Source organism: Odocoileus virginianus, chromosome 4, assembly GCF_023699985.2.
Source record: "Odocoileus virginianus isolate 20LAN1187 ecotype Illinois chromosome 4, Ovbor_1.2, whole genome shotgun sequence".
NCBI classification, from domain to species: domain Eukaryota; kingdom Metazoa; phylum Chordata; class Mammalia; order Artiodactyla; family Cervidae; genus Odocoileus; species Odocoileus virginianus.
Window position 1 is genome coordinate 39,075,574 of NC_069677.1, and position 27,538 is coordinate 39,103,111.

The following is a 27,538-nucleotide window of genomic DNA, read 5'->3' on the forward strand; positions in this document are numbered from 1 at the left end:
AGTAGAACTGCCCTCATAGAGAACTGAACAGAACAGAGTATCATGCTGCCCCTCTCTGTTTATTAAGATAAACTTCTGATAAGATTCTTAAGCAGGAAGTTGGAATAGTTCAGGGAAACTAAAGGCTACTTCTTGCTCTCACTATCTAAGACATATTATTTTACAGTTTGGAATTCTATTTGAAAGGTTTCTTTCTTTTTTTTTTAAAGCACAAGGTGTACTGAGGTTTGAATGATACTTTAGTTTTCTTTTCAGTGGGTATTGAATAAGTGTGAAAAATGTCAATATTTTTATTTGTATTAACACTCTGAGGTCAGAGCAAACATTTAGTAATATGAGGGAAAATATGCCACTTGGGTTTTGGAATGTTTGCAAAGGACATAGCAGAACACACTTGGAAGTATTATTACCATCATTTCTATTGATATATAATTTTTTACAATATATTGATTATTCCAGTCCAAATTAATGAGGTTAATTTAACTTATTTTGATAACTCCAGATGAGCTTCTTATCATAGTTTCTTCTACTTAATATTTCTGAATTAGGGAAAGAGTTCACCTCTGACTCAGATAAGATATTAAGTATTATATTTCTGCTAAAGACCATGTGTACTTTTTCCCTATATTAAATAGTAAAACAGAAAACAAATTATCCTTGATAGTTCACAGCTAAAGAACATTGTTTAATTTAGTCTATGCTCATGAAGCGAACTTGTGTTAGAAGGAAAATATTACCTATAACCTTTTAAAGAGTAGAAACCAGAATCTGAGAAAACATAATTTTCTTTGTCTTCCTCACATGGCAATTTTTTCTATTAATAATATGTCTAAATTCAATTTACATGAATTTTATCTCTAATCTAAATTATAAATATTTTGCTCTTTCTGTATCCTTTGAATTTTTATATCTGTTAAAGAAGTTAACACTGTGTATAAAAATTTGAATTTTTTCCTAGTGTTCCAGTTCATCTATGTGACCTGCCAATTGTCTGGTTTTAGTCAGGATTGCCCTCTCGGTGAAAACCATGGACTAGTTTGTTAATTTTAGCCTAGTCTGACTATAAGGTTTAAGCACCAAGGATCTCACAAAGTAGACTAATGAGGTCTCCAGAACAGTTGTGATATGGAAAAAAAGATGAGATGGAGGGTCCGATAGAACCTGTAAGTCAATATAGGAAATGCCAGGTGGTGCTAGCAGTCAAGAATCCTCTGGAGACATAAGAAATGTGGGTGATCCCTGGGTCCAGATGATTCCCTGAAGGAGGGCATGGCAACCCACTGCAGTGTTCTTGCCTGGAGAATCCCAGGGGCAGAGGAGCCTGGTGGGCTACAGTTCATCAGGTGGGGATGAGTGGGCAAAGAGTTGGACCAACTAAGCTTACATGCAAACATAAAACAGGAAATGAAGTTAGAATCTTTTTGCTTTGCATATAACCAGTTACAATGTAATGATGTTAACAAATCCCACCTAGCAGGATATTAATCTAGAAACTGGCAACATTTACCAATTTCACAGCCACAATTCTTTAACCTAATATCTCTCAGTCAAACCAAAATAAAACAATACCATAATTTAATAAAGGACAGAGAAGTTTAATTTGAAGCAGCATGAAAGGAAAAAAAGCAAAAACAGATAGTACACCAAGATGGGAAATTACCAGCATTAGCTCTGGAATCTTAAGCATTTTCAACAAAAACTCATAATGAGAAGTCTAAAACTGATTTTTTAAAATTCTTCTAAAAGTGATTGAATTATTTAACAAAATAGAATTGCAATTGTTTTGAAAATATATTTTCTTGCTACCAATGTTTTCACTTGAGAAGCTGCTATTCTGCTTCATTTCCCAGTGATTTTATTTCATTTTACAGAGAATATTTTAAAGTCATATTCCCTTAGGGGATCAGAGTCGGTAGCTGGTGGATAATAACTCTGTTGATTGAAGTATGGAACCTGGAAGGACAAGTACTCAAAACCCATTTAAATGTGTACATTCTGGTATGTTTTTATGTTAAAACAATTTTGAAGCTGTGGTGTATATGTGAGTGTGTGTCTGATACACACAGATCCATTTTCTTACATTAGGGTTACATGTCTATTCATAAATGTGTAGATCATGTACGTATAAAGTAAATTTTCAGTTATCCAAGAACAAGTTAATTTATTTGGAATAGAGATTAGAGTGTACATCAGCCACAGTGAAAAGCAGTCATAGAGGATTTACAAAAGCAATTCAAATTCAAATGACTGTTCTGTTCAGTTCAGTCACTCAGTCGTGTCCGAATCTTTGCGACCCCATGGACTGTAGCACACCAAGGCCTCCCTGTCCATCACCAACTCCTGGAGTCCATCCCAAACCCATGTCCATCAAGTCGGTGTGCCATCCAACCATCTCATCCTCTGTCATCCCCTTCTCCTCCTGCCCTCAATCTCTCTCAGCATCAGATCTTTTCAAATGAGTCAGCTTTTCGCATCAAGTGGTCAAAGTATTGGAGTTTCAGCTCCAGCATCAGTCCTGTAAATGAACAGCTAGGACTGATTTCCTTCAGGATGTAGTGGTTGGATCTCCTTGCAGTCCAAGAGACTCTCAAGAGTCTTCTCCAACACCACAGTTCAAAAACATCAATTTTTTGGCGCTCAGCTTTCTTTATAGTCCAACTCTCACATCCATACCTGTTCAGTGGAAAAACCATAGCCTTGACGAGACGGACCTTTGTTGGCAAAGTAACGTCTCTGCTTTTTATTATGCTGTCTAGGTTGGCCATAACTTTCCAAGAAGTAAACATCTTTTAATTTCATTGCTGCAATCACCATCTGCAGTGATTTTGGACCTCAGAAAAATAAAGTCAGCCACTGTTTCCACTGTTTCCCCATCTATTTGCCATGAAGTGATGGGACCAGATGCCATGACCTTAGTTTTCTGAATGTTGAGCTTTAAGCCAACTTTCTCACTCTCCTATTTCACTTTCATTAAGAGGCTTTTAGTTCCTCTTCACTTTCTGCCTTAAGGGTGGTGTCATCTGTGTATCTGAGGTTATTGATATTTCTCCCAGCAATCTTGATTCCAGCTTGTGCTTCTTCCAGCCCAGCATTTCTCATGATGTACTCTGCATACAAGTTAAATAAGCAGGGTGACAATACACAGCCTTGACATACTCCTTTTCCTATTTGGAACCACTCTGTTGTTCCATGTCCAGTTCTAACTGTTGCTTCCTGACCTGCATACAGGTTTCTCAAGAGGCAGGTCAGGTGGTCTGGTATTCCCATCTCTTTCAGAATTTTCCACAGTTTATTGTGATCCACACAGTCAAAGGCTTGGGCATAGTCAACAAAGCAGAAGTAGATGTTTTTCTGGAACTCTCTTGCTTTTTCAGTGATCCAGCGGATGTTGACAATTTGATCTCTGGTTCCTCTGCCTTTTCTAAACCCAGCTTGGACATCTGGAAGTTCACGGTTCATGTATTGCTGAAGCCTGGCTTGGAGAATTTTGAGCATTACTTTACTAGTGTGTGAGATGAGTGCAATTGTGCGGTAGTTTGAGCATTCTTTGGCATTGACTTTCTTTGGGAATGGAATGAAAACTGACCTTTTCCAGTCCCGTGGCCACTGCTGAGTTTTCTAAGTTTTCTGGCCTATTGAGTGCAGCACTTTCACAGCATCATCTTTTAGGATTTGAAATAGCTCAACTAGAATTCCATCACCTCCACTAGCTTTGTTCATAGTGTTGCTTCCCAAGGCCCACCTGACTTCACATTCCAGGATGCCTGGCTCTAGGTGAGTGATCACACTATGGTGATTATCTAGGTTGTGAAGATCTTTTTTGTGCAGTTCTTCTGTGTATTCTTGCCACCTCTTCTTAGTATCTTCTGCTTCTGTTAGGTCCATACCATTTCTGTCCTTTATGGAGCCCATCTTTGCATGAAATGTTCCCTTGGTATCTCTAATTTTCTTGAAGAGATCTCTAGTCTTTCCCATTCTATTGTTTTTCTCTATTTCTTTGCATTGATAGCTGAGGAAGGCTTTCTTATCTCTCCTGGCTATTCTTTGGAACTCTGCATTCAAATGGGAATATCTTTCCTTTTCTCCTTTGCTTTTCACTTGTCTTCTTTTCACAGCTATTTGTAAGGCCTCCCCAGACAGCCATTTTGCTTTTTTGCATTTCTTTTTCTTGGGGATGGTCTTGATTCCTGTCTCCTGTACAGTGTCATGAACCTCTGTCCATAGTTCATCAGGCACTCTGTCTATCAGATCTAGTCCCTTAAATCTGTTTCTCACTTCCACTGTGTAGTCATAAGGGATTTGATTTAGGTCATACCTGAATAGTCTAGTAGTTTTCCCTACTTTCTTCAATTTCAGTCTGTATTTGGCAATAAGGAGTTCATGATCCGAGCCACAGTCAGCTCCCAGTCTTGTTTTTGCTGACTGTATAGAGCTTCTCCATCTTTGGCAGCAAAGAATATAATCAATCTGATTTCGGTGTCGACCATCTGGTGATGTCCATGTGTAGAGTCTTCTCTTGTGTTGTTGGAAGAGGGTGTTTGCTATGACCAGTGCGTTCTCTACATATTAGGAATTGCTTATTATTTTGAACTTGACAGTAGGTAATAACTACTGCAGCATCTTTTCTTCTACAATGTGGGACTTCTGAATTTCCCAGCCAATCAAATGTGTCATTTAATAGATTCACATTGTCTTCTTTACTCTGTGTCCATCCTTAACACTTTTCAACAGCCCTTCGTAAGGGTTAGAAGGTCTCACAGCTTGCAGTAGGACAGGAGGAGGCAGTTTGAGGAAGGATGCACAGGGAAAGACAAATTTCTATTCAATTCAACCCCTAAATTCGAGACAAAGAAAAAAGTCACAATTTCTTGCAAACAAGTATAAATAACAGATTATAAAAAGAGACACTGACATTTTTGCTATTTCTTGCCAAGCAATTTACATAATTTATGTACATTTATGAGCACTGTTTATTGACATGGTTTGTGTATTTATTGTATGCAAACTTTTGAACCATTGTTTTTACACTTTCGGTTGTAAAACTGTACACCTGTTGTTCAGTGTTGAGATGTACTTTAACTCAGTACATTTGCACCAAATGTTATTAACAATTCCACAGTTTGACTTTTTTTTTAAACAATGATTACTTTTGTTTTCATGCTAAATTGCCATGTGTGATTGCCATCCACATCCTCTTCAGTACTTACTTATGATACTTAAATAAATGCATTTATGTACAATGCCTTACCTTGGAAGGAGTTTGAAGATAACTAAAATATTTAGTTCTGAAAAAACTCCCTTTGAGCATGTTTGGAGTGATGTTGGGAGAGTGGTAGAAATGAAGTGACGTGTTAGTTGCTCGGCCGTGTCCGACTCTTTTTCGACCCTATAGACAGTAACCCACCAGGCTCTTCTGTTCATACAACTTTCCAGGCAAGAATACTGGAATGGGTTGCCATTTCCTTCACCAGAGGATCTTCCCCACCCAGGGATCGAACCTGGATCTCTTGCATGGCAGGCAGATTGTTTGTTGTGTGGGCCATCAGGTGAAAATGAAGACGGTTCAGAGAGTGTGAACTGTAGTATGCACTAGCACTTTTGAGAAAGCTATGGGAGAGCCTGAAAATTAGAATGCAGTCCCCCCTCCCTATCACTCAGGTGTTATTATTATGCCAGTGTACACTCACCTGCTGTCTTCTCTAGCCACCACAAAATAAATTAAAAATTAGCATTTTTCTAAAGAAAAAAACTTAGGTATTATTCAAGGAAAAGTTCTTTCAGCGGTCACTGCTGCAAGCATGACCTATGAGAAAGCTGTGATAAGAATGAAAAACTGTGAAGATGAACAGGCAGTAAGTATAAGAAGAGAAAGAGGAACCTTTTGGTGTAGTGAGGGAGATGGGATCCTTCAGTGAGCGTGGAATTCATACTACACATCTTATGGCCCAGCTGTTTGGGAACATTAAAAATCCCTTCACTTAAGCTGTTGAAAGCTGCAAAAAAAGACCAAATGTTTTCCATCTCAAAACACATTTTACTTAGCTGTGTTTTGAAAGCTGTTATCTAAACATTAAAAAAAAAATCCAGCATATTTTAACATGATTTCTTCCTTGGGTGCAAATCAGCAGTTATAATTTAACATAGGAAAGAGTGAAAAAGGTAGAAGGGAAAAGCACATTTTATTCTCCTACCTTCTTGTTTATCTTTCCTTAAAGTACTTGAAGGACATAAAACTGGAAAATAAAAAAGTCACCAGCATACAGTTTTGTTAACTTATCTTGTGAACATTAAACATTATGCCTCAAATTTCGTATGGTACATAAAGTGTTTCGCCTTGCAAGATCAAGTATACAGCACTTCAAAAAAGCCAGGAAGACAGTTCACTAAATGTAATGGATGTGTAACGGCAGATCTTTAGATCTCTTGTATTTAGCATGACAACTCTGGGTTCTTTAGGTGCTTTAAACATGATATTTAAAACCTGGTACTTTTATCCCGCCTACTGATGAAAAACAATACAAACTTCTCTTATGCTGTAGATGGCTTGACCATCCCCATGCAATTACAACATTTTGATTATACTCTATCTCCTTGGGTTGCTGAAATTATTCAGTTTTGCAACTTTGTTTTCTTAATACATTTTCTCTTTGTCACTACAGTGAATACTCACTGAGCATAGGCACAGTGGAAATGTGTTGTCTAATGATGCAATAAACACTTTATTTCTCTTAAGTAACGGTTTTAAGAGATGAAGTCTTAGAAGCTTTCCAATTCTGTGCATCCTGATGTACCTTCAGCAAAATCTTCAAGAACTCTCATTAAGCAGTTTTGAAACATATTGAAACAGAGGAACCGAGTTCCACTCTAAGAATGACTTCTATGAACCAATTTATTTCCTATCAAAACTTATAGTAGTTATTATGTTGACAAAACTTTTGTCAGGAACCTTTACTTGTAACATGACTTAGACAAGGAATATGACTGGGGGTCAGTGCCTTGCACCCAGGATGCAGGACACAAGTGGTTTCAAACAGGGTAAATAATCAGATAAGCAAAGAGACAGCAAGGGCAGACATGCTAGATTTGAGAGGAAACCACTACTAATAACCCCAGTGACCTTTTTGGGCTGTGAAACATAATTATGGTTGAATGACATAACGTTAAAAACCAAATTCATTGTTTTTATTAGCACCCCTATTATGACATATTTATAGCTGTGGACAGAAAAATAAGAAGTCATTTTGTCTTCTTTTATTTTTGCTGTTATGTTTTAACACAAATATAAGTGGAAAATGTAGGATGAGGATACAAGACATGTTTCTAGGGTTACTTTTTGAGAACTTTAGTAGATTAGAATTTTACTTCTAAGTGCCCTTCTCTGCCTCAAATACTTTCAGGTGTATTTTCCTAAGCGACTATAATTAAAATACAGTAAGTGACAGGGTAATTGAAAAAATGTATGATGCCACAAACCAAACATTGGTATACACTTGTTTTTACTCCTATTATGACTGAGGTTTGGGAAAATCATGTTTCTCTGGGCTTCATTTTCACTTCTGCAAAATGACTATGTTATTACTAACATGCTGTATAGATGCACTTTTTGTCCCAGGATTCTACACTCGTCTTGAAAATACCCGTAGTGAATACTTCTTTTATTTAGCTGATATTTATTATTAAACTGAGGTTAGTCTTCCTTAGTGTCCCAGTCTATCAGTGGTTGGCTCAGAGTGACACTCGTTGCTAACTCCCAATACCAGGCAGATGACAACTTTGGCAAATTAGCAGGCCAATCTTTTAGGTCTTTATGTCTGAAGTGGTATAGCTTTGGGGAAAGTTCACAGCAGAATATATAGTCAGATTAGTCAGGATTTGAATCCTATCTTTAATACTTACCAGTTGTATGGCTTTGAGCAAGGTATTTACTCCATCTTACTGAGTTCGCGGGCTTCTCCCATGGCTCAACAATAAAGAATTGGCCTGCCAATGCAGGAGATGCAAAAGATGTGGGTTCGATCACTGGCTTGGGAAGATCCTCTGGAGGATGGCATGGCAACTCACTCCAGTATTTTTGCCTAAAAAATCCCAATGGGCAGAGCAGCCTGGTCCAAGGGGTCACAAAGAGTCAGAAAAGACTGAGTGACTTAGCACACACGTGCACACACTTTCATAAATTTTGTCACCTGTAAAACAAGGATGAAAATCACTTATGGCAGTTAGTGAGTTATTAAAGGAGATGATGCATAATACACTTGACATAGTGTAGACACTTATATTTTATGATCTTAACCATCCTCTCTTGTTTCTGCTGCTTTGATAGCTTGCTATTTCATCACCAGTGTCCACCTGCTCTACCTCAATACATTTGCCACACTGTTACCATTATGGTTTTTAAAGATGAAAATTTAGCAAGGTCCATATCCAGTTTCTTTTCAAAATGAATGAATAAATGAGTGAAATTAACAGGACTGACTAATGTTAGAAATAAACTATTCAAATACACACTTCAAAAAAACTCTCATGGATAGATTTTGACTACATTTGCAATCAAAACCAAATAGTTTACCAAGAAATGATCACAACGCAGAAGAGAGCAGTGTTATTCAGCTGTTCAGTTCACTGTTGTTTCCTAAGTCATGCCCAACTCTTCGCGACCCCATGGACTGTAGCATGCTAGGCTCCCCTGTCCATTGTGCTTATGATTTAAAGTGTTTTGTGATTTTTGTTATTGTTTCTATTGTTATTGCTACTGAAAATGAGTTGACCAGGTCCTTGGTTGTTAAAAAAAAATAGGAAGACCCATTATCTGAAACAAATATATTTCTAGTTTACCTACCAAGTATTACCTAGATGTGTACCTTCAGTATGTTATCAGTTACTCTTAAATTAAAAAAAGAATTACTCCAGAAATTTCTTGAGCTTACTTACTGCTTTCAGATTTTACTAGAGCAATTACATTTAATGGTTTCTTTAATTTATATTGGCAGATTCACCCATATAGACTATATATCAATCTGATGTATTAGAATCCATCAGGAATTAATTTCTTTGTTTGAAACATACACACACACACACACACACACACACACACACATATACACGCACTTAAGCTACTACAGTCTATATTTTAAAAATATATGGGGAGCTGATATGTAACAGTAGGATAGAGTTTTATCCAAAAAAAAAAAAAAATTGAACGAACATTGAAAATATCTTTAACCTAACTCTAGCACATGGAAATCTTCCCAGAAATATTCTTTTCTACTTCTCCCCAGTCTTTTAATGAGTGAAAGTCTCATCCTTCCATAAAAATTCCAGTCTGTCTTTCCTGCCTAAATCTCTGTAGCTTTTATCCTTCAAGCCACGTAATTTAGTACTTAATGAGTTATAGTCTTGTACTATTTGTTGTTCTTCAGGTAGCTTAGTGTTGTCTCTCTAAGTAGATTGCATGGGTCTTAAGAGCAGGGACAATGGTTTATATTAATGTTTCATCCCTTTTGGCTTCTAAGCCTTGTCTAGCAAAATATTTAGTAGGTTATGTTCAACCTGTGAATCAGGAGCCAAGAAACTGAAGAGAGTGGGGTGGGTTGGGGAGATATTGCAGTTAGTCTGAAACCCAAGAGTCCTTGTAAAATTGTCTGTGTGCGTATACATACATGAGGCTGTATATATGCAAAAACAAACTAGAAAAATAATTTTAAATTAGATATAGATTTTCTAACTTGTAGTATGTTTGTGATACATTTTCCCATGCCAAAAAAAGGGAAATTATAGAATAATATATATAGTTTTCTTTTGTTAAAAAAGCACACACACATATATATGTGCTTCTAAAAAAATCTTGTGTGAGCAAAGACTACAATAAGAAAAAAGCCACAAGGGAGTGAATATCAATTACTTCAGATTGGTGAAACACCTTTGTGTTGTATTGTTTAGTTGGTAAAACAATATGAATTGCTTTTACAGTTTGAAAGACTTAAAAGAAAATGTTTGAAAACTTCAAAGAAAATATCAAAGTTAAGTGGAGTGATAAATAAAATTACCAGGTTCTTTAAGAGGAAAGAAAATTACATTTAAACTCAGCCTCTTTGCCTGGATAGATGGAGAAGCACTGATACAGTAGGAAAAACATTAGCTTAGAAGTTCTATCTCGCAGTCACACAGGTCTACCACTTACACATCAGCACTAGGACCTTAGGCAAATTCTCTAATGTCTGCATCTTTTTTTCTCAGTTTTATTGTTATAATTTTACTCATACCATCTCATAGATTTGCATCCTTTGTGACTTCATTAATTCAAGTAAAAGCTCCTTGCAAAGGATAATGTGTTATCCCTACCATGTTCCCTGTAACATCTGATATGGTTTGGTTGTTAGTTTTGAAACCCTGGCAGTCTCTCTGGGAGCCTATGGAAATGGCAGCCAACAGACACTTTATCAGAAATCGTTGCAGCTCCCAGGAGAGTTCCTACTACCACGGAAAAGGGGCAAGGTCCTAGTCCAGGATAGTAATGAGAAGAGAGAGAAATATTGATTGTGAATATTATTGTATTTTTCATTGCTGCCTTTGGCACTGATACTGTTGTATTGCCTTTTTTTTTTTCCCTAGGTTTGGTCTAGTGTTGAGGGAATTCCTGGTAAGCAGTTTATGAGAGCACTTTTATGCTTAAAGATCAACATCTTAGTCATTTTACACACAATAATAAAAAAAAAATTGGTCTGAATCTGCGAAGCAACTTCACCCTAATTTGTTACATGCTGCCAAACCAATTGAAAGCTCATGACCCACTAAAGGAGGGCTCTGGAAATAGGAAACAAATTTTTCTGAAATCTTGTCATAATATCACCACTCTGAAACGTATGATCACTGGCTTTTCTGTTTTCAATCCAAGATAGCCTAAATTCCAACAGGCTTTGGGAAGCTTTCCATAATTTGGCCTTATCAAGTCTTATCCACTAATGCTTCTCAACTTTATGGCTCTTGGGATATCCTAATGAGTTTATTGAGCAACAGTTCATGAGAGGAACCAGAGGCAAGTGTTTGTTAGATGAGGGTGTGAAACCACCTCTTCTCAGCTGCAGGAGAGAAAGGCCGAGCGGAAGCTAAGTGCAGGTTGGAGTGAAGGGTGTTCCTTCATGGGCCTGAATTCTCTGATAAATCAGAGGAGGTCAGGTGGCTAAATTCTCCATATTCACCAAAGATCTTTGACTGGTGTTTTTGGTATCTATTATTGCATAAGAAATCACCCCAAAACTTAGTGGCTGAAAACAATAGTAAACATTTCTTGTCCTCAAAATCTGTGGTTTAGAATTCAGGAGCTGCTTAGCTAACTGGTGGTTCTGGCCCAAGGTCTTCTCAGGTTGCAGCTATAGGCAGCTAAAGATATGATTGGCCCTAGAAGATTCCTTTCACGTATTTTGGTTATTTTTCTCTGCTTCTATATGTTTCCATTTTGTTTCTCAAAGAAACAAACCACTGCCTGAATGACAGAAAATAAGTTAAGATTAAAAAAATTATCATTTCTTTTCTGATGTAAAGATGTCTATGAAAAAAAATGAACCATAGAGGGCATTTATGTAGAAGGTAATAACAAGTATTTATTAGAGTTAGAACTCCATTTAATAATAGTTAATGTTTATTAGGTGCTTATGTTCTAGTCACTGAGCTAAGTGCTGTGCATGGATTCTTATTTAATCCTCTCAGTAGCTCTGTAAGATACTATCAGTATTCTTATTTACAGATGAGGAAACTATGGTGATAAGTAAATTTGGCATATGTCACTCACCTAGCACATGGTAAAGCTCTGATTTCAATCCAGGCAATCCTCCTCTAGTGTCTGCTTTTAATCACTATTTTCCTTACTTATGCATGTCTACTATGTATCAGGCATTATACTAAGTGATATATATGTGGGCTTCCCCAGTGCTCAACTGGTAAAGATTCTGCCTGCAATGCAGGAGACACAGGAAATGCAGGTGTGATGTACATATATACATACATATATATATGCATGATATATAAGTGATATATATATGCACACACATCTCTCTCTATATATATATATATATCTCCATTATTTAATTATAATAACCTCCTATGATATAGGTGCCATTGTACTTAGTCACTAAGTCATGTCTGACTCTTTGCAACTCCATGGACTATAGCCCACCAGACTCCTCTGTCCATGGGATTTTCCAGGCAAGAACACTGGAGTGGTTTGCCATTTCCGTCTCCAATAGGTGCCATTAACATACTTTTAAAGATATTAAGAGAGAAATTCAAGAAATTTAAGCAAGTTTCTCAGTATCACATAACTAGCAGTAGACTCTATTCAGGGTTCCAACACCAGAGGGCTACAACTTAGCAGAAAACTGGGGAGAGACTGGTTGCTCATGAGACCAGGTGATTTCATACTTGCAGAGAGGAAACCTGTGGCCTGCTGAACCCTGAGAAGAAGATCTTACTTCATTATAGGCTGCTAACCACATTCAACCCATCACCTTCCCCTCTAAAGGCCACAAGAGGTGGTGCATTTGTGAAAACAAATGATAAAACAAACAGATGATAGCATTGTCACCACATCCTAGGTGTAATGATTTGACAGCTGGGCCATGTGAAGACATGAGACAGGACATCACCTGAACCATACTAAACAATATGGGAACAGAGAATAATTAGGGAAGTGTTGGTTTTTCATCCATAAATTCTTTGACTGGAGGATACTTAATCTTAATTTTGTATCTTGTCACGGCTATGGAATAGTTTTCAAAACCTAAACCAAATTCAGCAAATTTGAATTGTTCTGAGGGCTTAGATTCTGCAGTGAGTAAGTAACTGAAAATCAAGTGTAATCAAAATTTCTCTTCCTCAGTTCTTAAACTATCCAGTGTTGATACAAGATCACCTTGGCTTTGGTTGAGCATCAAAGAACATGGTATATTTTTATTTAGGAGCTGCACAGTGTGAAAAATAAATATCTGAAAACCTAAGAGTTGTACTCAATGCAACAAGGTACTCCGAACAAAGGACATTTAAACACTGATTCCTGCAGAGGGAATGGATGATTCGTGTCTTCCTCTCATGCTCTTTTCTGGATAAAGGATCATTCATTCCCATTCTCTCTCTGTCTCTGTTCCTCTTCTCCATCTCCATTTTCTCCTTCCTGTTCACAGTAGTTGAACATTAGTAACTCGAATGTGTATATGTTACAATACCACTAGACTTCCCAAGATTAAAATTTAGCAAAATTTTAATGCTTTTATTGGCTTTCTTGAAATATTTCAGCATTGGTTCCCAAAGGAGATATGTATAGGAAGTGATAAACATTTATTATGATAATTTCTTTAGAGATAACAAAAACCACAGAATTAATACAAATGAACATGTTACATAGCTAAAGAACTTAGTGAGTCATTTAAATTTGATTCATCCAACATCTTTTCTTTTGAGGCTGTAAGAGCTTTGCTAACTCTTATAAGAGCAGAAGTGGGAAGAATATAAAACTGTATTAGATATAATATAATATTACACAAAATACATTTAAAACAAAATCTGTAGTCATCTTAACCTTGCCTTTCTAGGCTCATAGCTTTGATTATCTTCATCTTATGACAGGATCCATGTTTTATTTGTAAACTGATAGTCCAGATCACATGGGAAGAGAAATTATGTGCGAATCACAATTTATTTTTTCTTTTCTTTTAAAGTATTCCTGTCCTTTCTGGCATTCTCCCTTCTAAGTTGTAGGCACTACATTGGCAAACCTAGCTTTGCTTTCTAAGCCAAGAACTACATACCAAAACACAAATACCTTTGGGAATCTGCATCTTGGAAGTTGACTAATACTTAAATCTGGAGTTTATAGATAGGTTATATTAGGATTTTATTTGAAGTTGAAGGATTGACTCAACAAAATTTACAAAAGATATTTTTAAAGCCACACCTAAAATTATGTCTATGTTTTCATAATGATACTGTGATTTTATTGGGTATCTTAACCATTATTGGGATATTTTGACATTTACTATTTGATATGTAGAAAAAGATGTGACACCCATTAAATGGGTCATATGCCTCACACTTTTCTGGCTCTACAGAGTTTTTAATTTGCATTTTTAAAGTGTATAATTATAGTCATTGACATAATAAAAGAGAATTTTAGGATTTACAACATAAAGAAAAGATAAACATCTCACTACATCATTGGTCAGAACTTAGCATATTGATTGTTTTTCAATAATTCTGCAACTGGGACATCATAACTAGCTCCCACCATCAGAACACTGAAATAGGGCAGTAATTCTGGGGAGAACTGCCTCACCATCCCCCTCCCCTCGTTTAGCACAGGCCTCTTAGGTTAGGAGTGAGCACTCTCAATAGATCACAAATGTATCACAACCATTAGTGCTCTTTACAGAGAAGATTGTGTGGTCTCCCCAATGAAATGTTCTGTTCTACAGAATGATGAGTTAATTCATCTGGAACAACGTTAGTTCATCAAGGTTTGTGGTTTATCTAAAGATCAAATTCCTGTAATTTTGTACGCCATCTGATTTAATGTCCACTTAGTTTAGTGGTTAGACAGCCATCAGCAGGCACAGCATAGGAATCCAATATCAAAAACTGGAGAAAAGGCCAATTTGATTCTTAAACCTTTAATTCAGGCATTGGTGAACTGAAATTAAATGACTGCTTTTCTTTCTCCCAGGGAAGTACATATCTAGATAATGCCAAGTCTTATTAAGAAGAGCCTAAATAATATAAAACATTGCATGTAAATATGCCCATGGTAAAATCAATGCTTTCTAAGGGCTTTTAATGGAAGAGGATAAAAAGGGGTGGGTTCATTCTAAAATGAAATGAAATTACACACATTCCTTTCAAAAGTTTTCATACCATTCTTGGAAGGTTCTCAAGTAAAATTATAGCAGTTCACAGGCAAAGGATCAATTGATAAGAGTTTACTGATTACCTTCTTTCTTTGTGAGGCTGATAGACCTTCCAAATGCTTTCAAGTTGAATGAAAAGTTGATGCTTGATTTTGTCTCTTTATCCATGGCTATTTTTCAGTAACAGTTTTGGTCAAGAGTGATAAGAGTCAACTGATGGAAAGATATTTAGAGGAATACTTATCAGTTTTTAACTAGTTTCAGTTTTGCTGAAAGAAATGCATGTAATTAAAAGATTTATTTCAAAAACTGTTCCCCTTAGGTGTTCCATTGAAGGGGAAAGGGGCTTTCATACATGTTTAAATATCTTTATTGATGCTCCATTAAACAAGCCAAAATATGTTTCTTTACCAAAGGACTTCTTAGACATCTATTTCAGTTCAGTTCAGTCGCTCAGTCATGTCCGACTCTTTGTGACCCCATGAACTGTAGCATGCCAGGCTTCCCTGTCCATCTGGTGATGACTCCCGGAGCTCACTCAAACTCATGTCTATCACGTCCATCCAGCCATCTCATCCTCTGTCATCCTCTTCTCCTCCTGCCCCCAATCCTTCCCAGCATCAGGGTCTTTTCAAATGAGTCCGTTCTTCACAACAGGTGGCCAAAGTATTAGAGTTTCAACTTCAGCATCAGTCCTTCCAATGAATATTCAGAACTGATTTCCTGTAGGATGGACTGGTTGGATCGCCTGGCAGTCCTAGGGACTCTCAAGAGTCTTCTCTAACAAGATAGTTTAAAAGCATCAATTCTTTGGTGCTAAGCTCTCTTTGTAGTCCAACTCTCACATTCATACGTGACTAAGTTGGTGCAAAATTAATTGCGATTTTGCATTGTTGAACTTTGCTATTTGATATTGGAATGTATTCTTAAATAAATGTGGTTGTGCTATACATTCTTTTAATGTGCATTTCTCATTTTTATTTTGTTAATGACATTACTTTATATTTATTTTAGACTAGGGAAATGATGATAGACAAAAAGCAAATTAGAGAGATTTTCTATTTCTAGTTCAAAATAGGTCATAAAGCGGTGGAGACAACTCACAACATCAATAATGCGTTTGGCCCTGGAACTGCTAATGAATGTACAGTACAGTGGTTGTTCAAGAAGTTTTGCAAAGAGACGAGAGCCTCAAAGATGAGGAGTGCAGTGGTGGGCCATTGGAAGTTGATGATGATCAATTGAAAGTAGTTACAGAAGTTGATCCTCTTACAGCTACACAAGAAATTGCCGAAGAACTCAAGGTGGCCCATCCTACAGCTGTTCAGCATTGAAGGAAATTGGAAAGGTGAAAAAGCTCAATAAGTGGGTGCCTCATGACAGAAAATAAAAAAAACTGTCGTTTTCAAGTATTGTCTTCTCTTGGTCTATGCAACAACAATAAACCATTTCTTCCGTCAGATTGTGACCTGTGAGGAAAAGTGGATTTTATATGACAATTGGAAACAAACAGCTTAGTGGTTGGACTGAGAAGCTCCAAAGTGCTTCCCAAAGCAGAACTTAACACCAAAAAATGGTGATGGTCACTGTTTTGGTGGTCTGCTCTTGGTCTGATCCACCACAGCTTTCTGAATCCTGGTGAAACCGTTACATCTGAGAAGTATGCTCAGCAAATTGATGAGATACACTGAAAAATTCAATGCCTGCAGCCAGCACTGGTCAACAGAATGGACCCAAATTTCCATGAAAAGACCCAACAGTATGTTCCACAAGCAATGCTTCAAAAGTTGAATGAATTGGGCTATGAAGTTTTGCCTCATCTGCCATATTCACTTGACCTCTTGCCAACTGGCTACCACTTTGTCAAGCATCTTGACAAATTTTTGCAGGGAAAACACTTCCACAACTGGCATGAGACAGAAAAATGCTTTCCAAGAGTTCCTCGAATCCTGAAGCACAATTTTTATGCTACAGGAATAAACAAACCTATTTCTCCTTGGCAAAAATGTGTTGATTTTAATAGTTCCTATTTTAGTTAATAAAGATGTGTTTGAGCCTAGTTATTATGATTTAAAATTCATAGTCCAAAGCCGCAATTATGTTTGCACCAACCTAATAGACTCTTAAAACACTTACCATGTTGACATTCATTGTGAGATTCCAAGAGGGAGCCTCTTAGAGTTCATTGTTGTTGCATAGAATAAGCCTCTTCGCCTTAGTTGACCAGTGAACACATTTTCAGGGAATAACTGGTAACAAGTCATGATGAGAAAATGCTGGTGTGAAGCATGTTTCATGCCATCAGACAGCTTTGTAAGTAGATCAGCAGATGACAGAAATATCCCAAATGACTCTAAATATGAGGACTGACTAGTGAATGATTTTCATAATGAATACTATAAGGACTTCAAGAAAGGAAGCCTGGAGGGCTATGTATGAGCTCAATAAATAGAACTCTGACTTCTCTTTAATCTGTTGTTTCATTTCAATATCTGTGAGTATCAAAAATAAGTAAAATGAAGTAAAATAAATGAACACAGTTATAAGAGCTTCTGTCCATCTCCCTGGTTGTTAACCAGAGTCCAAAATCTGAATAGAGGGAAGAATCAGACAATGGGCCTGGAAAGATAAACTTGGCATCCATTTATAGAGGATATTGCATTTTGAATTAGGACCTTATTTTCTAGCAAATTAGGAACACTTAAAGTTTTTATTAGTGTGGTTTTTCTTTTTTTACCTTTTTTTTAGGTAAAGCAAAACATTGTCATAACTCTGTTATTCAAAAAGACTAAGATTTGGTATAAAGATGCCACAGAATTCAGGCCTAAAAAGATAAGGTCCTCCATCAAGGCAGTTTCCAGTGGGAAGGTGAGGGCCCTAGAGAAACAATTTAATGCTCAATGACTGCTCACTGGGGATAAGGAAAATGAAGGCATGGCAGATATTGTCCAGGTTTGGTACCTATGTAAATGGCCAACTTGAATAATTGGTACAGAAACATCAACATGGGTGGGTGGGGGGAGCAATAAAGTGCTGCTCCTGGGAAGCAGCAGTGATGGAAATATCTATCTCTAGTTTCCCTAAAAGAGAATTACCAGTGTATCAATTGATTCCCATGGGGGAACAGTGGTAAACAGTCCAGTTTACATAGATATTAAATATAATGATGCTTGATACACTTGGTTGTCCTTGCAGCACAGTTCAAAGGTAGTTTAGCCTATTCTGCAAAGATGGTACTCAAGATGTGAATATGAATGAAACTTGATTCCTTTCTTAAGAATCTTACTATGCTGTGATCAGTTGTGTCCGACTCTCTGCCACCCTATAGACTGTAGCCCACCCAGCTCCTCTGTCCATAGGATTTTCCAGGCAAGAGTACTGGAGGGGGTTGCCATTTTCTACTCCAGTGGATCTTCCCAACTCAGAGATTAAATCTGCGTCTCCTAAGTCTCTTGCATTACAGGAAGTTTCTTTACCTGCTGAGCTATAGAAAAAACAAGAGTTCCAGAAAAACATCTACTTCTGCTTTATTGACTATGCCAAAGACTTTGACTGTGTGGATCACAACAAACTGTGGAAAATTCTTCAAGAGATGGGAATACCAGACCACCTTACCAGTCTCCTGAGAAATCTGTATGCAGGTCAAGAAGCAACAGTTATAACTGGACATGCAACAATGGACTGGTTCCCAATTGGGAAAGGAGTACGTCAAGGCTGTATATTGTCACCCTTATTCAGCTTATATGCATAGTACATCAAGCGAAATGCTAGACTGGAGGAAGCACAAACTGGAATCAAGATTGCTGCAAGAAATATCAATAACCTCAGATATGCAGATGACACCACCCTTATGTTAAAAAGTGAAGAGGAACTAAAGAGACTCTTGATGAGAGTGAAAGAGAGTGAAAAACCTGGCTTAAAACTCAGCATTCAAAAAACTAATTCATGGCATCCTGTCCCATCTCTTCACGGCAAATAGATGGGGAAACAATGGAAACAGTGACAGACTCTATTTTCTTGGGCTCCGAAATCACTGCAGATGGTGACTGCAGCCATGAAATTGAGAGACGCTTGCTCCTTGGAGGAAAAGCTATGACCAACCTAGACAGCATGATAAAAAGCAGAGACATTACTTTACCAACAAAGGTCTATCTAGTCAAAGCTATGGTTTTTCCAGTAGTCATGTATGGATGTGAGAGTTGGATTATAAAGAAGACAGCACTGAAGAATTGATGCTTTTGAACTATGGTGTTAGAGAAGACTCTTGAGAGTCCCTTGGACTGCAAGAAGATCCAACCAGTCCATCCTAAAGGAGATCAGTCCTGAATATTCACTGGAAGGCCTGATGCTGAAGCTGAAACTCCAAAACTTTGGCCACATGATGTGAAGAACTGACTCATTTGAAAAGACCCTGATGGTGGGAAAGATTGAAAGCAGAGAAGGGGGTGACAGAGGATGAGATGGTTGGATGGCATTACTGATTTGATGGACATGAGTTTGATGGACAGGGAAGCCTGGAATGCTGCAGTCATGGGGTCACAAAGAGTTGGACAGGGTTGAATGACTGAATTGAACTGAAGTATCTTACAGTGACCCTTTACAGAGGATCACTGATGATTTTAATAATGTTATACAAAAGAGCATTACAGATACAACTGTTAAGTAAAGTCGAACTGCCTGTCAACCAGGAGAGAAGCACAGATGTGTATGTGTGTGTGTGTGTGTGTGTGTGTGTGTGTGTGTGTTCAGTCGCTCAGTCATGTCTTACTCTGTGTGGCCTCATGGACTGTAGCCCACCGGGTTCCTATGTCCATGGAATTTTCCAAGCAAGAATACTGGAATGGGTTGCTAGTTCCTCCTTCAAGGGATCTTCCCAACCCAGGGATTGAACCCAAGTCTCTTGGGTCTCCTGAATTGACAGGTGGATTCTTTACCACTACTACCACCTGGAAAGCCCTGAGAAGCACAGATAATTAGGGATGAAAGATAAAAAGGTCAAACCTGGTTGGTAGGGATCAGTGGGCACAGAAAAAGAGGTGACTTTGAAGGATAGATAAGATTTCATCCAAGATAATGAAGGTAAAATAAATTATATTCTAAGGACCATTAATGATTATAATTACAATTACATTAGTAATACCAGTAATAATAACAGCTATTTCTATTGATCATATGCTATGTGCCATGCATGACTTTAAGTAATTTACATATATTACCTCATTTCATTTTAAAAAAATAGAATGAGTTTATACTGAATTGTGAGGCAACTGAAACCCACTGAAGAATTTTGAGCAGAGGAATGAGTAATAGCTGATGCTTGGAAAAATTAACACTGTTGAGCATAAACTGATGGGTGGGTGAGTGATAGTCAGAATGGGAAGTCATTGTGATAATTCAGACTAGGCGGTAACAAGCATCCATGCTAAGCATACAAACTACATAGGAATGAAAATTAAGGACCCGATACATTTTGTCAACAAACACCTACTGAATATCTACTGCATGTCTGGCATCATGTTAATTCAGTTCAGTTCAGTTCAGTTGCTCAGTCGTGTCTGACTCTTTGTGACCCCATATATTGCAGCATGCCAGGCTTCCCTGTCCATCACCAACTCCTGGAGCCTACTCAAACTCTTGTCCATCACATCGGTGAGGCCATCCAATCATCTCATCCTCTGTTGTCCCCTACTCCTCCTGCCCTCAATCTTGCCCAGCATCAGGGTCTTTTCCCATGAGTTGGTTCTTTGCATCAGGTGGCCAAACTGTTGGAGTTTCAGCTTCAGCATCAGTCCTCCCAGTGAATATTCAGGACTGATCTCCTTTAGGATGGACTGGTTGGATCTCCTTGCAGTCCAAGAGACTCTCAAGAGTCTTCTCCAACACCACAGTTCAAAAGCATCAATTCTTCAGCACTCAGCTTTCTTTATAGTCCAACTCTCACATCCATACATGACTACTGGAAAAACCATAGCTTTGACTAGATGGACCTTTGTTGGCAAAGTAATGTCTCTGCTTTTTATCATGCTGTCTAGGTTGGTCATAACTTTTCTTCCAAGGAGCAAGTGTCCTTAAATTTCATGGCTGCAGTCACCATCTGCAGTGATTTTGGAGCCCAAAAGGATAAAGCCTGTCACTGTTTCCATTGTTTCCCCATCTATTTGCCATGAAGTGATGGGACTGTATGCCCTGATCTTAGTTTTCTGAATGTTGAGTTTTAAGTCAGCTTTTTGACTCTTCTCTTTCACTTTCATCAAGAGGCTCTTTAGTTCTTTTTCGCTTTCTGCCATAAGGGTGGTGTCATCTGTATATCTGAGGTTATTGATATTTCTCCTGGCAATCTTGATGATATTATGTTAGAGGCAGAGGCATTATGTTCGGCTCTGGGCAACAGAGACAAATAAGAGAAACACAATTCCTGCCCTCCTGGCACTTAAAGTTCCCCATAGGACACTAGAGAATACATTCCCCGGCCTCAATAACAAATATTGACTGAAAAATAGTCTTGGTGTGTGTGTGTGTGCGCACATACCTGGCCTTCTACCCCAGTTTTTGGAGCTCTTGGATTTCAATGATATTTCACCTCCATCTCTGAATTCTCCCTCTTACTGATTGGCAGAGAACACAGTGGGTGGGACAGAGCAAACCCAGCTGCAAGCCAGACAGAGACAGACATCTTTGGGGGTAGCACAGCTTGAGAGAAAAAAAACATTTTTCTTAAAATTCTTCTCTCCATAGGTCAGGGTAAGGATTAGGGCAACTGACATTGGAATGGAAGTAAGAGGATAGAAAAATACTTATAGTTTTCTGTTCCTTAAAGTACAAGCCAGACCATCTTCCTCATTGTGTGTGGATGTAAATCTAGTCTAACCCATTAGACAAACATAAAAACTGTGAAACTCAGTGTTTTGACCTGTTCCCATGAACTCAGAGCAGTTCACACTCATATTACCCAATTTATTTTCCCAACACCCTTAGTAGGCTGATATTATGAAACTTTCATAGAAACCAACTCAAAGGTTAAGTGACTTACCCAAAGACACACAGCTAGGAGAAGAAACAGGAGTAGAGAAAGGTCTTCCAACTCACTTTTCCCACAGTATTATGGGTCTAAAAGCACTCTGAATGGTGCTTCTAGAGCCTCAGGAAAGAAGCTGACCCTGGATTTATTACATAATGTGCTAAATGCTATCTTTCAAGATTGACTTAATTTAAATTGATAAAATAATAAAATATGAAAGCCTAATGGTTGAGGTTAATTCCAAAAGCCTTAATTTAGTACCTTAATTCTTTGGTCTAAAGTTAGGAAGTATGAGGGATTTGGCTTTTTGAGACTAATTATAATCAAGATAGTAATTTTTGTTCAGTGATCTAAAAATGCTTATTATCTGAACAACCAGATTGATGTGTTATGTTTTACTATGAATATTTATTTCTCAGTTTTATGAATATGCTTACTCATCATTTTTTTTCCTTGAATGTATCTTTTAATGTATATGCATCATTGCATTAAACAGCTCATCTTTGGGGGAATAAGAAAGAGAAAAATAATGATATTGTGTCTCTTCTTCTCTATCAAAATTTTACTTCAACATATTTTATGAAAGTTTTTATTTTATCACAGTGTTTTCATTTAAACTTGGTATAAATTTTTTGTTGTTGTTGTGCTTTTGCCACAAAATAACCACTCAGCATAATAGCTTAGGACAGAAATACATCAAAACAGCGCAACAAAAAATATTTTAAAATGGCAACCTTAATTGGAGTTTCAGAAATAAATCTCTGAGTGTAATAATTTATTCACTAGAGCTGTTGTCTCAGCAAAGTATTTCATCTTAGTTTCTGAAGAGTTGCTAGTCATTAGTAAATATATTTAAAGTTGAAGCCAAAAAAAAGATCACATTTATTCTGGCCCAACTATATTTATGAGATACTCAGTGGTTAAGAGCATCATCTGCGTTTTTAAAAGATCAAATAGGCGATTATGTTTGTGTAGTTAATTAATGAAAAGGGAAGTAGGTAATGATTCACTCTGAAAACTTTTCTATCACAGTATCTCGGATCCCATGCTGGAAGGACAATAACGGGGTGCTAATTCTGAACGCACACAGGGGCGTCTGACAAAGACACAGAGATTTGTAGGAAATCAACCCTCCAGCAGTCCTGGCAAGCCAGACTGACCCTAGCAAATGAAAATAATCAAAAGTAATTAGAAGCGTGCTGGACTACTCCTCAGAGAGCCGGGCGGGAGAGTAAACATGCCTCAATCCTTGAGCCACTGCAAAGGCCCATGTCTGAGCTGTTAGGTGCCCTGACCTTGTCCACATAAAGATGTGATTTATGAAGTGCAGGGCACAGCAGCAGGGCTTCTGTCTTCTCCTGGAGAACCAAATTACTGAGGTGGAGATTAACATGCTTTCAGTCGGGCCCATTTCCAGACCAAGGGAAATTTTTTATTTACATTTTTTTTACCTTTAATTTCCTCTTTTCTTTTCTTCCTTTCTTTTTTTTTTTTAAACAGTTCCTCCACCCGTATAGATTAAAAAGAAAAAAATCAGACAAAGTTCATCAAAAGGAACCAGAAATCTCTCTCCCTAGCAGTGGTGATAATGTATGTTGGTGATCCGACATTCAGACATTCAGAGCTCTTTTTGCTTGTAAATTCTTACTGTGCACCACTCTTTTGCTGGGTCTACCTACCCAGCATCACAGAATTCACCTTCAGGTTTAGGGAGTCAAGCTTGTGGACTACTCTGATTAAAATGTATAAATTAAAATTAAACAAAACATTCTCTTTGATTCCACGGCTTTCCAATCTAGTTTGTCTTGTCTAAACATGATGTTTCATTACAAGGTTTACCTATTAAATGAAAAGATTTGAGAGAAAAAATTGTCGGTGGTCAAGAATTTGGGGCAAGGAAAGAAGAGAGGCAAATTGGAGCTTCTGTATTGGGAGAAATATTTATATGTAAATTAGTGGGAAGTCTCTTGAGTCCTAAAGATGCACTTGTATTTTTTTTCTTATCTTTGTCTCAGTTAAGTTAGGTAAGATTTTACAAAATCCTATTCTGACATGGAAAAGAAAGCATTGATTTTCTTTTTAAACACACATCAATATCCAGACATGAAGCTAATTTAATTAGCAAGCAGTTATTGTTCAGCCAAATGTCAATTTCTCAGATTATTTCATGCTTCTTGACATGAACTGTATGCAGCAGGATTTAACAGGATCTCCATGAATGAAACTGCGCTTGAGCAATGTAAAAATGCACTTGTATGTTCTTGAAAAGCTTAAAAAAAGGAAAAAAAAAAAAAAACAGTGTTAAAACAAAAATGTCAGGCTTGGAGTTCAGTGTATATTTAGCCTCCTCAAGAAAGCCAAAACTGCAGAATTAAGGGAACTCTACTTAGGCTGAGGTTATAAAGTGCCTTCCTCTATAAACTAAAAACATAATGTCAGGGTGAATGGGAACATACTTTATTAACTTTATGGTATTGAAAACTGCCAGCAAGTTGTCTTGTTTTTAAATATTGTCCTCTGCAGAGTGTTACAGGGCTGTTTGTCCACAGGAAGCCTATTAAAAGTGGACAGTGCAGTCATTTCATCTGGCTTTGGCTGGACTGCTTTTCTTTCCTTTAATGATGTGCTGGAATGTACCATGCCCATAGGGTCTCCATTAGCAGAACTTTTACTTCAGGGACAACCATGAAGTTTAAGGCTTAAAAGAGGCATCAGCTTACAGTCTTGTGGGAATCACTTGAATACTGGAGCACTAACTTCTTACTGCTTTAACTAATATATTGACTTATTTTAAATAAACAGTTACACAATGAAGGCAGAGCCAGTGGCCTTATTGGCAATCTTTGAGTCTTTTCAAGATTCTGCAGTCCACGCAGATGGGGGGAGGAAGGAAGGGGCCTGAGGAGGGTTTATGCCCTTTTCAGACCAGGAAGAAAACACACTAACCTCTCCCACGCCAACCCTTCCATCAGCCAAAGGTGGATCTTTGCAGCTGCCAGAAAATTGATCAAGTCACACTCCAACCTCGTATCTTCCAATGCCTTTTCCCTGGTAAACAACAATTAACAGAACAGGGCAGAAAAATCAATCAGTCTTTTTGGGAAAATGTTCTGAAAATATGATTCTTTTTTAAAAGCATTGCCGACAAGTCACTCTGTGTGTGACAAATCACTCCCTGCTTTTAAGCGGTACATTTGTTGTATGTTCTATTCTGTCCCCTTAATATTTAGATCATCTGTGCTGATACATGTTTGCAAATTAAAGCTGGTTTGAGATTATAGTAAAACCATTATTTTTAATAGCCCATTTCAAGGGCAACGCTAAACACTGCAGAACCCGCATGTTACTGATTACCGGCTGAGCAGACAGCAGCTTTTGCAGATTAATTTGTAACTGGGAACTACTGTAAACAGATTTCACCAGAAATCCCAAGGAATCAAGGAAATTGGTGGTGGTATTTGTCTCCTTATATTTATTTATTGTTTTAGAAACCTCCTGATGGAGAGCGAGTTAACGGGGAGAAAAGCAAGCCCCCCCTGAAAAAACGTTTTCCTCCCGGCCCTCCGGCTCCTCTCTCTCCAGGTCACTTCTGATCAGGAGAGGCAGGACGGGGTCTTCTCCTAAAGGGTTATTACTGAAATAGCCAGAGGCTCCTTTCATGAGAATTAAGGTTCTTCTAACTACTCTCGCATTTCAGGACCCCATTTTTAAACTTCCAAGTTGTGTCGTCAGGAAAAAGCGAGGTGATTGCCTTTCCGTGAAGGTATTATAATCAGAGGGGAGGGGTGGGTGGGGGAAGGAGAGAGAAGTAAAATTGAGATTTGATGTTTGCCCAGGCCTTTCAGTCTTTCTCCCAAGTTATTCAGTGGAGAACAAGACTGATGATGATATTAATAAAATAATGATGATGAGGCTAAATAATCGCCTAACTCTCTAGATCAATCTTTCAAGGACTCAGAGAGAAAGTGTTAACTCTTTTGGCTTTGTCTGGGGAAGCGAATTTGATGCACAGAAATAGCCTTAGCTCAAGCTGGTGTCTGCCGGTCTGGACTGCAGGGTGCACCGGTACGGGCTTGAGGCTCCGGAAGGCTTGGGATCGTGCGCGAGGCGGAGGGCAGAGCCTAGCTGCCCGCGCCCGGCGGTCAGCAGCCGGTTCACCTGGGTGGCTGGAGGCCGCAGACGCCGCGACTTAATCCGGGTCACAGCGCCATCTACCGGCCGGCTGACGCAGCTGCAAGTACCCAGACCTTGAAAGTCGCCCCGCCTCCCCCACCCGAACCTAATATAAGGGGAAAAACTCGGAGGCCCTTTCCACGAAATCCTAATTTAGCCAGGAGCTGCCACTGATTCCATACGAACTTTTGTTTATCCACCACCATTTCCTCCTTTTCAGAGCAGCTTTGTAAAGGGCAAGGGGGTGGGGGCCAGAGGCTAGGGCGGGGGTCTGGGGCGTTGAGCTCTCTCAGACCCCCTGATCAGGCCGCACTGTCTGAAGCAATCGGTTCCCCAGATTACTTGTATTTAATACACAATGCATCATAAAACAAATCCCTCATCCTGACAGGAAGAAAATAGAACAGCTCATAGCTCGAGCCGGTCCAATTTATGGCTAAATTAAAAAAAAAAAAAAGTCTCCTACAATGGGCAAGTTGAGGAAGGGCAGGAAATCAATGGCAGCAAAGCGGGAGCTCTTAAAGGTTCTCAAGCGCCGAACTCTATGGGAATATCTGACCGGGTTTTAGGTTATTTACAAAGGATTTTTCCTGTCCTACCTACCACTGCTGTGCGATTTTCCCTCAAACAATGGCCATTATCTGAAATAACAGTTCAATGTCACAGATAACAGGCCACCGAAACGAATTAGTCACCACCTCTTGTCATTTTCTCCCCCTCCCCACATCCCTCCCTTTTGTTACTATTTTTGTTTTTAAATCAGCATTTTGGGGAAATATAGATCGACTAGATTTACACGTCTATTTGCACTTAGAGAAAACAAAAAGGGACTTGTACCGTCTCTCCGTGTGCAGATGAAGTGGAACATAAATGCGCTTTCCATCCTCTCTTCACTCCGCCCCCTCAAGTATCCCTTGACTCGCTTACTTTGCTTAACTTTCCATTGTTGAGCTAAGTTGGATTTTGCCCATTTGTTTTTATGAATGGAGTNTTGTGATAAAAAAGCGCTTATATTCATTTAACCGGTGGATTTCACTAAAATGTCTAAGCTTGGCTAAAGTAAATCCATAGACACTTTTATTTGCCATGCATTCCCTATAGTCTTTCTTCCAGTGTTGTTTCTGGAATGTGTTGATAAAAACAGAACATATATATTAGAAAATCATTAATCACCGGGTATTACTTGTCCCCTCAAACAACATTCATGAGGTTAAAAGTTAAAAAATAATCTGAGTTATCAAAATTTCTTAATTCCACTTTGGGGCGTTCATGATGTTTCAGTTAATGTATTAAAGAATATGACAAAAACTCACGAAACAATCGTCAACCTCTCTCGGCCCATAATAGGCTATCTGGGGAGGTTATATGCAAATAATGTTTCGGATTTTTAAAGTCCTTCTGAGAAAAATATGATTTAAAAAGTAGCATGCTCTTCTGCTAACCTGTGATAATGGAGGGA

At 38.1% G+C, this 27,538-nt stretch overlaps 1 protein-coding gene across 7 annotated transcripts in view; it reads left to right on the forward strand.

Moving 5' to 3' along the window:
• MECOM (MDS1 and EVI1 complex locus) overlaps positions 1-27,538 on the forward strand; it is a 607,989-nt gene that overhangs the window by 513,372 nt on the left and 67,079 nt on the right. The window lies entirely within an intron of this gene.